The sequence below is a fragment of the Dermacentor andersoni genome, chromosome 5 (genome assembly GCF_023375885.2).
Source record: "Dermacentor andersoni chromosome 5, qqDerAnde1_hic_scaffold, whole genome shotgun sequence".
Classification (NCBI taxonomy): Eukaryota; Metazoa; Arthropoda; class Arachnida; order Ixodida; family Ixodidae; genus Dermacentor; species Dermacentor andersoni.
In genome coordinates, this window is record NC_092818.1 from 59,716,278 (window position 1) to 59,729,945 (window position 13,668).

General features: G+C 43.0%; 1 long non-coding RNA gene across 1 annotated transcript in view; it reads right to left on the reverse strand.

Moving 5' to 3' along the window:
* Positions 1–7,653: 7,653 nt before the first annotated feature.
* Positions 7,654–13,668, reverse strand: part of LOC129384877 (uncharacterized) — a 127,939-nt gene continuing 121,924 nt past the window's right edge. The window contains exon 3 of the long non-coding RNA XR_011894620.1: positions 7,654–7,908. This is a non-coding gene — a long non-coding RNA (uncharacterized lncRNA). The remainder of the gene's footprint in view (positions 7,909–13,668) is intronic.

The window sequence follows — 13,668 nt, forward strand, 5'->3', positions numbered from 1 at the left end:
TGTTCACGAATACGTTTAATTAGCTAAATTAGAAAGTTTTCGTAGTCGATGAGATGTCAATGAAAAAGTTGTCGACGATGTTGAGAAAGGACTGATAACATGATGTAAAACAGCATAGGATTCGTGAAGACATCTTTTTAAGAGAAAGAAAGCTCGTGAAATAAATCAAAAATAAAAGAACAAAACTCCAGTGCCGCCGCGACAACGCCTCAGCGCGCTAAGGATTGCATGAATCTTTGCGCAAACCTCGTCAAATAGGGGCACTGGGAACGAGCGGCCGCGCTGTTTTCTCGACGCGCCAGCAGTTTTTGACGCGCATCTTCGGTCTCTATCCAACGCAAAGTAGCGCGATGATGTAACACTGCATTTTGAAAGCCGTTACAAGGCCGTGGCCCAGGTTCGCACGCTCGTAATGTACACAATGCACTGATTACGTTCACGCTTGAGACCACTTATATTACTGGTGCGGAGACTCGTTCTTATGCGGATTTTTTTTTTCTAATTTCGCAGGCTTTCTATAAGTTTTATTAGAAAAAAGGACGACACAGACCTAGGTTGCTATATATGCTGTTATCGGGAATTTCCCTACGTATTCCACAACTTTTGCATTCACACCTTATTGAATAAGTAAGGTAATAAATGTTGGTTCACTAAAATTGAATGTTACCTGTTTGCTCAAAACGAAACAAAATTGCTGGCTCTCGCGTACTCGATAGTAGCACTAAGTAAGAAATGGCAGCCGCAAAAGTAAATTGGTTGGAGATGATACTATCCACAACTTTAAAATGGGCGTAGTTCATGTTCGGAACGGCGCGTCTCGCCACAACACACGGCACCCCACCACGCCATTCTGTGCACTGGTCCACATGGACGCTGCCCAGCTAGAAGAAAATCGGCTGAAGAGCGCCCGACAGGCAGTGAAAGACGGCAGGCAGACCGAGCGGACAGCCCGGCTAGAAGAAAATCGCCTGAAGGCGGTGCCACGCAGAGCCGCGCCATCTCTCGATGCGACGCAAAACCCGCGCCACGGAACTCACAGACCACTGGCTTTCAAAAGAGCACAGGCAAGCCTGCTTCAGCGCCAAAAGATGACAATGAAGTGTATGATGTCCGGCATCTGCCTTTTGAACGTCGCTATTGAATATGACAAATGAATTTTAAGCGTGCTCTAACACACAGCTTGAGGGATATTGGGAACCACATTACGATGAATTTGCAAGCAATACTTACTGTAACTTGTTTGGGAGTAACTAACGTATGTAATGCGGCCCTGTATAAAGCGGGAGGGGCCAGAGACAGCATTTTCTTTAGTTTTGTCTGGTTGACTAGATGTTCTCGTTTTGTTCTCGCAAGTTGCCCGTATGCTCTCGTTTGAGTGCTAGGATACCGGCACTGGCTTTTGGCACAAGCTCACTTGAAGGTCGCTGACAACGGGAGCTAAAAAGCACTTCATGCTTAAAAAAAAAAAAAACTCGACCAGTATTAACACAAGCGTATCAACATAGAGTGGGTGCTGTTCACGGAGAAGTTTCAGCTTTTTTTCTTTCTTGGCCATATTTAGTAGGCACATGCAGTGTGTAATTTAATGGTGGTTTCTGAGAAATGTGTATTGGTTCCTTTTGTAGCTTCATGCTGAAGTCAGGTGGATGACAATTTTTCCGTGGCATGAATTCTACTCGCCTTACGTGTTTCCGCGGACCTGATCTGCGTAAACCTGATACCATTCTACAAAGTCAAATAAGGAACACCTTTTCTTAATTTGCCTGTATTTCGCTCATATTGACCTTTACCAACCTTCTCGAAAACGCGTATTCGCTGTTTCAAAACGGACAATTTATGCTCCAAAGTGCCAAATTTGCTGCTCCCAGAGCTGCTTCCAAACTTCCTTGGCCGCTTCCATCCCTGGGCTTGTGGATCACGTGATCTAGCCACAACTCGCAGAGGGTGACGCGCATGAAGTGCACTTCTACCGTGGTGGCCAAGCGGGCTTGGTGTGGCGCTGCTAAGCCGTGGGGTGCAGGATCGAATCCCGGCCATGGCAGCCGCATTTCTATGAGGGCGAAATGCAAAAACGCCCGTGAACTGTGCATTAGGTGCATGTTAAAGAATCACAGGTGGCCAAAATCATTCCAGAGTACCTCACTACGGCGTGCCTCATATTCATATCGTGGTATTGGCACGTAAAATCCTATAATTTGTTATATTATATTTAAACTGCACTTCTCTCTCAACCATTTCTACTTCTCTCCCCTATGCCGCACTACCCAGAATGGCGCGGAACAATAAATAGGGCTAGTTGGTTCCTGGTAATCTTGAGAACGTGTTAACTTCGAGCACATTAAGCTTAATAATGTAGGGGCACTGTAAACATCTGTGCCTCTCTCTGTTAATTGCGTTGTATATTTAAGTCAGTGCCTTCTGAAAATTCACCCCGGGTAGCTGTATTTAAACACTCCTCTTGACATAATCTACTCCCCACCTCTCTAGCACCAGGCAGCCCCCCCCCCCCTTCTTTACACTCTGCTGAGGGACAGACGTCCCAAAATTTTCGCTCAACTTTGCGTCGCAGGCGGTGTCAGTGAAACGATTGGTTCAATGAAAGCTTATTTTCCCCTAACTACGGCAGAAGGTAATTGTGAAGTTAGAAAAAGAATGTCAGCTGCGGCAGCTTGTACTGCCCAACATATGAGAGAGGATGGAGTCAACTACAAGCTGATACAAAGTCCTTCCACGTGCATTTTACAACTTAAGCGCCTTATTGATTCACAAATGCATGCTTGCTTTGTTTGTTGCACTCCTTCCCTTTTGTTGTGCGTTACACTTTGAAGCGGCCTCAAATGCCCTTTGCTTTTTCTTTCTCAAAGTTCAAACCGGGCGAATGACGTTATTTTTGGGATTATTAGTTTACTCGTCTGCAAGGCTCAGTTCTGCATGTGTTTGTTTTGCAACGTTTTTTTTTCTATTTTCACGCCGTGTGGCATGCATGGCTCAGTTCTGCACGTGTTTGTTATGAAATGTTTTCTTTTTCTATTTTCACGCACTCTGGTAGGCATTCTGTCCCGAGTAAAACCAATGCTCAGGTCTCGCAACACGCTGTTCGACTCATGTTTGCCCAGACGTTGTCAAGCAAACACACGTGCCATGTTCACGCTGACCCCGTCAGGGTCGCCGTACCGTGCTATGCCTTTCAACTAGAGGCGCAATTGTGTCGCCATGCAGGTCTTGGCGGGTTACTGAAAGGATGTACTAAAGAAAAAAAACAAGCATTGAAGAATATAAGGGGATAAAAAAAAGTGGTTTCTGAACGCGTTCTACAATTCACACGTTCGATGCTGACCCTTACTGCGAGATAAAAATAGGAGCACACAAGACCTTTTTCTTGGCTCACGGGCTCTATATCATTTGAAGCTATAATAATTGTATATTTCTTTACCTTGTGTTTCAGAATGCCTTGAAGAACTAAATCTTATTTTGATTTCTTACTTTCTTTCGTCTCTCGGTTTGGCATTCTGTTTACTTCGATTTCGACTAATACATAGTAAACGAGATTTGTAAACAACAAATAATAGGAGCGTTTTTAGGGTCATATAACGTAAAACTATTCCAACCTGTTTTTATTCAAATCTCCTGACGTCAACTTTACCTGCACAAGCATGGTAACCCGCAGCGTTGTTTGTTAAGCCTTGAAAACCTTCTAGAGCCGCAATTGAAAAAAAAATCACGAAAATTTTCGCAGTAGCCGGGAAGATTGGTGTGTTGGGATTCCATACAGTGAATGTATGTTCTGGCTTGGTCCAACGATGTGTGCTTCTTAGCGCAACGAAAACGACAAGAAGTGGTAGGAGAACGACACAGGTGTTTTCCTCGCTTTTTATTAATTAGAGCACTGAAAGTGTTTTTCTTACCCGAACAAAACTTACCAAAGGCTAAAGCTTGAGCCTATGAATCGATTATTTAAAGAAGTGCTACGTTCGGGCTCAAAAACAACAGTTCAGTTTAAGTAAATTTCTAGCCCGCGAACAAGCGTTAGCGTACTCTGACGAAGGCTGGTCCACCAGCCGAAAACGTTTAGTAAATATAGATGTTTATACGCCTATCTGTGAAGCATAGAATAACAGCATCTGGAACAAAAATAGTTTGAAGAACAGAAGCACGCCGTAAAAATAACTGGCCTTTACTGTCGTTTCAGCCGCGGGACCGCACTTCCGTGGCCGAACAGTCAGTAAAGTCATGTTGTTTTCACTACGTGCTGCTATTCTTTGAACTCGTCAGCGAATGTTCCAAACCTTGGCGGCGGATGTTCCACATCCGCCGCCAGGGTGAATTAGTTGAATTAGTAAGTACAAGTAATTTCTCTATGTTGTCCTTGGTGCCTTTGTTGGTTTCTTATGATATGTTTAATAAATATCGCGCTCCCCGGCTAACCCCCGTTCTTCTCGCTTATCATTATATATACATATATATATATATATATACCCTAATTTCTTTCCTGCAGTTTTTCCACTCTGTAGGGTCACACCAATGCTATCAGAAGATATGAGTATGTTAGTCCTTTCACAATCTTTTCTAGCACCGCTACGAAGGCTCAATAGCGATTGAACACGAGCGATGTGGTAGAACGCCGCATCACGCTTAAGCATTATACCGGCTAAGATGGCAACGTCGCCGTTCGCTAAACAGCGCAAGGCAACACGAAGAGTAACTTTGCAGGCAGGAATGTCACTTTTACGCGCATTAGTTGCAAGGAGAACAACCAGAACCCATCTACGCTCCCTGAAGAAGCAATTTCTTGGATGTTGCTACCCATAAAAAACTTCGTGAAACACCTTCCTGTACGCCTACTACACATAAAAAAGCACTGTTTTGCGAAGTTTATGCCCAATAGTAATTTTTTTCTCGCACCTACTTATGCAGAGCAATGTAGCAAGCCCTGAACCAGATCACCTTTTTGCTCCTGGGGAAATCCTTTTCCTCTGTGATCTTGCTCCTTTTTTTTTCTGTCGTTTTCGAAAAGCAGCTACACTGAGCTCTGGAAAAGCAGACCCGGTTCCTAATGGTTCTCACGCCGGTTGGTCTGAGATCACTCTCTGCTCACCGTTCCAAATGGAAAAAAAATATATTGAGAGCCGCAACCAGGAGGTGTGCAGTCTCCCGGTGCCCCAATCTAGAATGTGCCCACCTGTTTTATTTGTGTGTGGGTGGCTTGCAGAATAAATAGTCCTAGGGATGCTGTTTTGTCGAATGCACTGCAGTCTGCGTTTCTGTGCGTTGCGCGCCTCGGCGTTCGTAGAGATGCCTTCGTTTGGTGCCTCCCTGTGCAGCATAAGTCAGTGTGTGTTGGTAATTTTGAAAAGTTTTGTAGGACAGCCTGTAAAGCTTCTGGGTTGATTCAGTTATGTCATTCGTGTATGTTTTTCTGTACTTGTTGAAACTTATTTCCCATGTGTTACGTGCTCTCATTACAATTTGGCATAGATTTTACTTAGTATTTTCTTCCCAACTGAGGCTTATAAAAACGCGTAAGAAAGTGAAGCGGTTTTATTATGAATTTTTCCATTACACGTTCCTAATAAACAGGAAATCTAGAGAGTTCAATTTATATGCATGGATGAGGGAACCACAGAAATCCGCGTGATGTCATGACGGCCGCCATGAAGGCGGTGATTGCCAATGGGGACTTGCCACCGAAAAAATAATCCTGATGTAGGGTTATAATGAAACGCAAATAGTGCTTACCAAGCAAGCAAAGCGAACAAGTATTAGTTCATTCATGTATTTGGTCATCCATCGCTACGAATATGGGCCTGAATTTAGAAAATTGCTCGTACGTAAGTGCTATGACGTTGGGTGGCGCCCTTATCTAATTATTTCCAGCATCAGAATTGGCTAGGATTTGCTCCCATGAATAATTCTACCCTAAGAACAGTTTGTGAATATGAGCCTTGTTTGTTTAAATTTTCTCTCGGTCCTTTAAGTATTTGTGTGTTTCTATATCTAATAATATTAATAATAATAATAAGAAGAAGAAGAAGAATTGCAGATTCGATAGAAATACTGTTGATTACTAGTGATTATGCTCAGTACAATGTTCTCGACTATATACAATTCATGACTTCAGGGACATCAAATAGGAGGTTACTTGTAGAGTGATTCAATTATGACAACCAACAGAAGAGGAGAGCTCATACTTTTACCTCCTCAGTACCATGGTGAAGTCCTGAACAGTAGCTTATACTCAATACGTATAAGTTTGCGGTCATTACAGCAGAAAGCCATGTGGTGTGTCAGGAAGTTCTCCTGCGCTTAAACGCTGCCTTGCAAAATACGGACTCCAGAGTGGCGAGGCAGCACGGAAATCTTTGTCTGCTGAAGAGCAAGCATTTGGGATGGCGTTTTAGTAGAAAGAGGTCATTTGATCAGAATACGCGACTTTCGTGACCATCTGGTGGCCATAAAACACCAGATATGACCCTTCATACATCAAGGATGTTTTTTTTTTTTTTTTTTAAGTGGCCGCAGAGCTGAAAAGGCAGAGGACACCATCTCTCGTGATGGGTCCGGTGTGCGGCGCCATATGAACGACTATGTGATATCTGGAGAGCACCGCAGAATAACTGTCCGTGTGCTGATGCCGTACGCGCTCAGTGGCCGCTTTGCCGATTTGTACTACAGTTTTAAAGATTTGACTCTCTGTTAAGAGAAGACTTGGTTTTCTAGTAGTGTCAAAATTAGGGATCAAATGTGAGAATATTCAACAGTTTTATAGGTGACTGGTGATGATGAAGCTCTCTCTTTACAATGCAATGCTCCAATTTTCACTGTGGCCTATCGACCACTCCAGTGGGGGGGTTGCTAGATTTCTTTCTTTCCTTGATACATTCATCAGTTGGATTAATGAGGAAAAGTACATTACTTCGTCTCGTTTACTGTCGAAGTAACTTTCGTTTACTTCGACAGCGACATCAATACCACTTTACTTCAGAGTTCCACTGCTCACACTGATGTGAGCACAATCCTGCAATCGAATGTTTTTAGAAGTGATATTGATTAGCTCAATCGTAATCTCAAAGAGTAGGTGTACATTGATACGTGTTCTTACACCGAGCACAAATGAAAGTACGCTGATGTCTGGTGCCACCGCATGATGCAATAGTTTCGTTCTTCCAGTTAACTTCTCAATAGACGAGCTTCTCCGAGAGGTTGAGCGACTGAAAGCAACTACTCTGTGACGTAGCGAAGTGTAATTGAAACCACACTCTGGAACTTTAACAGTGCACTGGCAGGAGCCGGTTGGGATGATGTCATTGCAACATTTCATGCAAAAGAGGCCTACACAGCTGTCTTAAAAATTTTAGTAACACATGTTTCTCCTGTAAGAACGCAACACAAGCTTCGAAATCTCGGAAACAATAGTTGAGGAAGGGAGGCTAAGAAGTGATGGGCGCTAAAGATGGCTTATATAGGCGATTTAAAAAAAACAAGGAACATTGAGGACCTTAATATGTTCAAAGGCGACAGGAATAGGGCAATCAGCATTACCAGAATGGCCAGAATGAATTACATGAAGAACTTATTTAATGTTGATGTAAAGAACAAGGCTGATATCGCCTAGACTAAACTCAACAATTGAAGGGCATAAGAAGACTGCGGGTGATGGATTAAATATTGTCAATAAATGTATGTCCGAGTCTATGTTAACAGATGTCTTTAATGATTTATTTGCATCTCCTTCCGATAGCACTCATTCTTTTAGGAGTAAAGACCCACCTTTCCTGGAGTCCAAGGTTTTGTAGAGCGCTTCTTTTACCCCCAGTAACAAGCAGCAAAACTGCTGGGACGATCCGATTGAACAACAACAGCAAAAGCCCCGACATAGATGTACTTCAGATTCAAATCCAGCTGTGCCACCTGCGCATCAAATAGGCATGTGTCAAAATCGTGTCAGTCTTTAAGCATACTTTCAAACTTATTCTATCATCGGGTGTATTCCGAACGAAACTGTAAGTTGCTCGTAATACTTAAGGATGGCGACCAAAATAAACTATATAATTATAAGCCAAGTCAACTCCGCAATTATTTCTAAGTGCATCAAAAAGCTGATTTCCAAGAGTGGTTTGATGAGCAAACATTATACCGTGTCAGCGTCAACCTTTCGTTTACTGAAAAGTTCGTCGACAAAAAGCGCGCTCCTTACTCAGAAAGCAACAACCTTATATTCTTGCGGAAAGCAAATGTACACATTCGAGTTTATTCGTTGATTTTTCACAGGCCTTTCATCTTTTATCTTTCAATCAAAACATCTTGCTCTCAGAAAGCGAACCTTACGGCTTCTGAGGCAGGTTTTGATTATTCTTGAAGTTATCTGCAACACGGACAACAAATGGTAGTTATAAAAAAACCTTTATAGTATATTGAATCAAAACACGAAGGCGTTTTACTAGGCAGTATATAAGAATTTTTACTGTTCATTCTTTACCTAAATGATTCACTACGAATAGACGACGACGCTCAGGCTCAGTACGTTACTTATCCAGGTGATGCCAGCGTATTTTTCTCAGCGCCAACAAATCAAGAAGGGGCAGAAAGTGCTAACAATGTCCTCGGGAGACTATTTATCTCGTGTGAAATTCCATCGTTAAAAGTTAACGAAAAAAAAATTTCACTGGCCTGCGCGGCACACGTAGTCTAGTCGCAGCGTGAGCTGGAGGATCGGCCTCATAGCAGCGTCGTTTTTGGCAGCACGCAATAGAGGGTCTTTGCGGCGAAGTCCGTTGCGTCGTTTTCCCGAGAACGGCTGCCTACCAGCGTCGACTGCGAGCTGCGGCTTGTGCTGCTCTCTGCACAGCGGTGTGCTAAGCCTGACGGTGCCTGGTTGCAGCCTTGCGCATTGCTCTATGATTCCTTTTTTCAGCAGCGGATCGTATCTCTTGAGGAGCGTGTACCGTGTAACGTGTGCCGATGAGCAAATGCAGGTGTCCAGATTTCGCGACGCACATGTCACATTCCATGACAGGTGGCACGATACGATGCAACTGTCACGTGTCGGGACGCCTGCTGGACTACAGCGTAACTGCAATACAATTTTTTCACGTAACGACGCTACCCACGGCGCGTATATCACATCGTGTGACAAGTGGCAGAAAAGGGTGCGGCTGGTGCTTCTGATAATGATAATGATGATTTATCGCATCGCGTTTGCAACGGAGCGGCGGTAAATAGCCATCTGACTTGTTTGATTTAATCAGGCATTCGATACATGTTTTTGTTTTTTCATGCTAGCATTACTGTATGCATCTCCGTAATCTTTTTCTCTACATCAGAACTTCTGTATCAACCTTGCACCTCTGCCTATGCAAATGCTACATGGCATGCCGCTTGGTGCTATATTATGGAACTTCATTGCAAAGGTTGCACTTATGGGCGCTACGCGGCGCGCATCTCGCATCACGTGACTCGTCGCGTGCTAGGACGCGTGTATCGGTATATGCAAATGCATTTGCAATATATGTAAATGCCACGTAGCTGGACAGAACGAATGTTGTGCTGTCTGCCGTCGCTTGGAGATACACTGTTTTTTTTTTCGCGTAATTTGATAATTAGTCTTAATTATTTAGTCAACTTCTCAAATATTATAATATAAATAAATGAAAGTGACAATTAGAAAACTTTAGAGCGACATGAAAAACTCCCGATACAGCTTTCTGTTGCTGAATAGGTGCTACATTAAAGGTTTTTCCGAGCGTGAAAGAAGCCCGCAAATGTACGCAAATTTGCCACGCGACTGGTCGCTCGAGGCACTTAGGACGTATTCGCGCGCTTCTTTCAGGCTGGGAGAAACACTTTTATGTAGCACGTATTGAGCAAAAGAAAGCTGTATCGGGAGTTTTTTTTATGTTGCTCTGCAGTTTTCTTAGTGGCCCCTTTCATCTAATTATGATATTTGAGAAGTCGATTAATTAATGAAGACTAATTATCTAATTACGTGAAATCAAAAAAAGTTAATTTGAGTATCTTTATGCTACGGCAAACAACATTAACTTTGTCTTGCTCAGCTACGTGGCATTCACATATTTTTATGTTTGGCTAAATTTATTTGGGGCACCCTGCATAGCGGTTCTATGAAACGAAGAGGATTCTATTTTCTGCTACCCTAAGGGAGCATGGTTCAGCATTCGGAGGTGCGGAGATAAGGAGCGTAAAGATAGACAAGTAAACACAGCGGGAGATGAAATTCGGCGATAGCGAAGAGAGCGCGAGGAGGAAAGCGGAGGAGGAGGTCATGGGGAAAGCGCGAGAAGAAAAGCGTAGTGCCGCGCTAGACAGGCTGCGCGGCTACGATGGATACGAAATGGAGCTAAAGTAGCGACCTTCTCTCTGTTGCCCGATGACGCCACTGATACCATATATGGAAACAAAGCGCTGCATGAGCGGAGGTCTGTCAGCGGCGGCTGCTGTGAATCGCGCGTACACATCACTGAGGCGCTGCGTCTCAAGATATCCCGATTCGCAAGGCAGTAGCGCCACAGTTCGCTCTATTTGCAATGTGCCGTCTTAAACAGATTGTCCGCGCTAGCCAACGTATCGCGAAATGAAAACATGCATAGAGCTGCGCTCAAATTTCGCATTAGGGACTATCGTAATCGTCGGTGATTTTTATTTCCATATGCAACAGGTGCTACAGCATTCTGCAATGCAAATATGCTCGTGCTTTCTGAAAGGCATAATTTTTAGCTTTCTGCGCCACTAAAGTTGTGGACTGCGGCTGGTCGCCTGAGATATTCGGTCCGATAAAATAGGCGTGTCTTGAAATTATGGACACCATAGGCCACATTTCCAAAGCTTTTCATTCCTGAGCGCTTTCTTTCATTTAACAAGCTCCAATATTGGCTCAGTATTACTATGCGCATTACCACGATTGTCTGAAATGCGTTCTTACAAACTGATTCAGTTTATTTTTTTTGTAATAATATGGGCGAATATTTATGCAGGAAAATCTGCTACCTCTACACTGTATCTGCATGATTTGCTACAGCAATTACCTGTAATGGCTGGCTGAAAAGAAATGTGACCAGCACGTCAGGCACAAAACATATTGATTTCTTGTTCTATTTCAATGTTTCTTCTTTCCTGACGTCCTTTTCTGTATATTCGATCACTAATTCTTTACAATAAACATGAACCAACTAGCCCCTAAAGGTGTGCTTCACAATTTGACGGTAACAAATAAATGCCTATATGCCCTGTACCATAACATTATATGCGCGGACTGGCTTTGTACAGCAACATACCTGTTTTCATACCGGTTCACATGTCATATAGAAATATTGATTGAGACATTCTTTAGATGCCGCTCTAACTGTGCACGTTTTCTTTTAATAAAGAAATTCACAAAGCTATTCCTTCGTCATTGCTATTTGCGCACATGGCCGCACATTTGCTAAACATATGTCCAGTGTCAGGTGCGACCAGAATTTGCACTTGCTAACAATTTTAGCATAAGACATTTTTGTGAATACGAGTACAGTTTCTTCCTATTTATTTATTTCATTTAGTTAGTTTATTTTTACAATACTCCCGGCCCAAGGATGGGGCCCTTGCAGGTTGGACAACAGATAATTTTTACAAATGCCAGTGTAACACAGTAATGCAGCGGTGCAGCAGAAAAATACAATGGGAAACTTGAATTCCGAACAATTGCGCCAGCAAATGTGACAAGCAAAGCAACATAGCACCATACAAGAAAACTATATTGACACAGTGTAATATGATGTTACTGTGTCAAATAAATCACTGATATGCAGCATACGTAGTGCGCAATCGTGTTAGCAATAAAGAACACAATCGTGTTAGTTCGTGCTTTAAATAGGGTTATAGGTTAAGCATTACGATTTAGGGTATGTCATGGAGTTAGAAGTACGATATATGGATCAGAGCCTAAGGCAAGGTGCTTGTTTTTCAGGTCAATGAGCAACCTTAATCTTAGAATCATACGATGTAATTCAAGTTCCTGGGCATTCTGAGGCTGCATGAGAGATGTCGGGGTATCAGTCATCGGTATTTAGAAAAGGTCAAGCGTATCAGTTTACGTTCATTAATTTCCAGAGAGTTGGTGTTTTTCTTCGTGTGCGGGTCCCCACTGATATATTTGCATTCAAGAGTAGGTCTAATTTTTGACATGTAGGCCTGGCGTTTAGCGAGTGCAGGGACTTGCCAGAGCGTATTCCGAGGAAGCATAACTTGCGGAATGCCGATGCACATATCATAGATAATAGATACAAGTTATTCAACCAGAGTTTGTTAGGTATAGTCACACCAAGGTATTTATATTCACTAACCTCTATGAGCGATAGAGATGTTGTTCACTGCAAGCTCTAGAACTCTCCGCAATCACTTACTTCCATACTTCTCCGATTCGATCACCCACTGGTGTACCTTTGTAATAGAAGTTATTTGTCATCAGCTTATACCATAGCTCAAATTTAAATTTCTCTAGTGACACTGACCCATCAGTTGGCCTTCTCTAAATGCAAAACCATGCACCTATGTTGGTCTTGCAGTGTTTTGAATTTTGAATAACGTTGCTGCCTTTATTTCTAACTCTTGTCTTCTTCCGTCTGGCACGCCACCTTTTGACTGTAAAACGCTTACCCCCACTAAAGACACTGTGGATCAATGGTCCTTTGAAACCTCCCACAGAGTGACAGAACAGCAACACTGGCCGAAACCACTAGGCTCCAGCGCCTCCAAAGATTGCCTGGTTGTGAAAACCGATCCACAGCTATGAGCGAAATCCTGCAAACCACTCAAACGTTCGTCTCGATCTTGTTTACACTACTGGGGTGTTTCCGCTGCCTAGAATATGTTCTCATTTACAAGAAAAAAATGGTTCTACCATTTGCTTTCCGTGGGATAGTTGACACAGTAGCTGATTTTAGATAATGCATAGAGCTATGTTACCTTTTTCCCGAGCAGGACAGGTCGAATGTTTTTTTTTTTCTTTTGTTTTTTGTTGACTGTATTGCGTTTGCGAAACTCATAAACATCGCTTTGGTGATTCATAATATATTGTAAATAATATCAAATATTTTAATCTTTAATTTAGTGCGACCATTTTGATTGGCATTCGTAATTTTCAAAGCTTCTATCCTTCACCGTCCGAGCCAGGCGTCGAGTTTCAAGCGCGAAATATTTAAGCGGGAAAGGAGGGCGCTAAAGAAAAAATACAAGACATTAGGCATCAATTTCACCAGCCGCTATCAGTAAAATACGCTCGTCTTCTACCATCATCGCGAGCCTTTCATTCGATGTCGTTAATAGCACATCTCAAACAAAAGCCATGTTCGGAAAGAAGCGCGCCCCACTGCTACGGACGCGCCAGTGCCTGACATCCCTCTTTGATTAGACTGGTAGTAAGCGTTCCGGTGACAGACAGACAGACAGACAGACAGACAGACAGACAGACAGACAGACAGACAGACAGACAGACAGACAGACAGACAGACAGACAGACAGACAGACAGACAGACAGACAGACAGACAGACAGACAGACAGACAGACAGACAGACAGACAGACAGACAGACAGACAGACAGACAGACAGACAGACAGACAGACAGACAGACAGACAGACAGACAGACAGACAGACAGACAGACAGACAGACAGACAG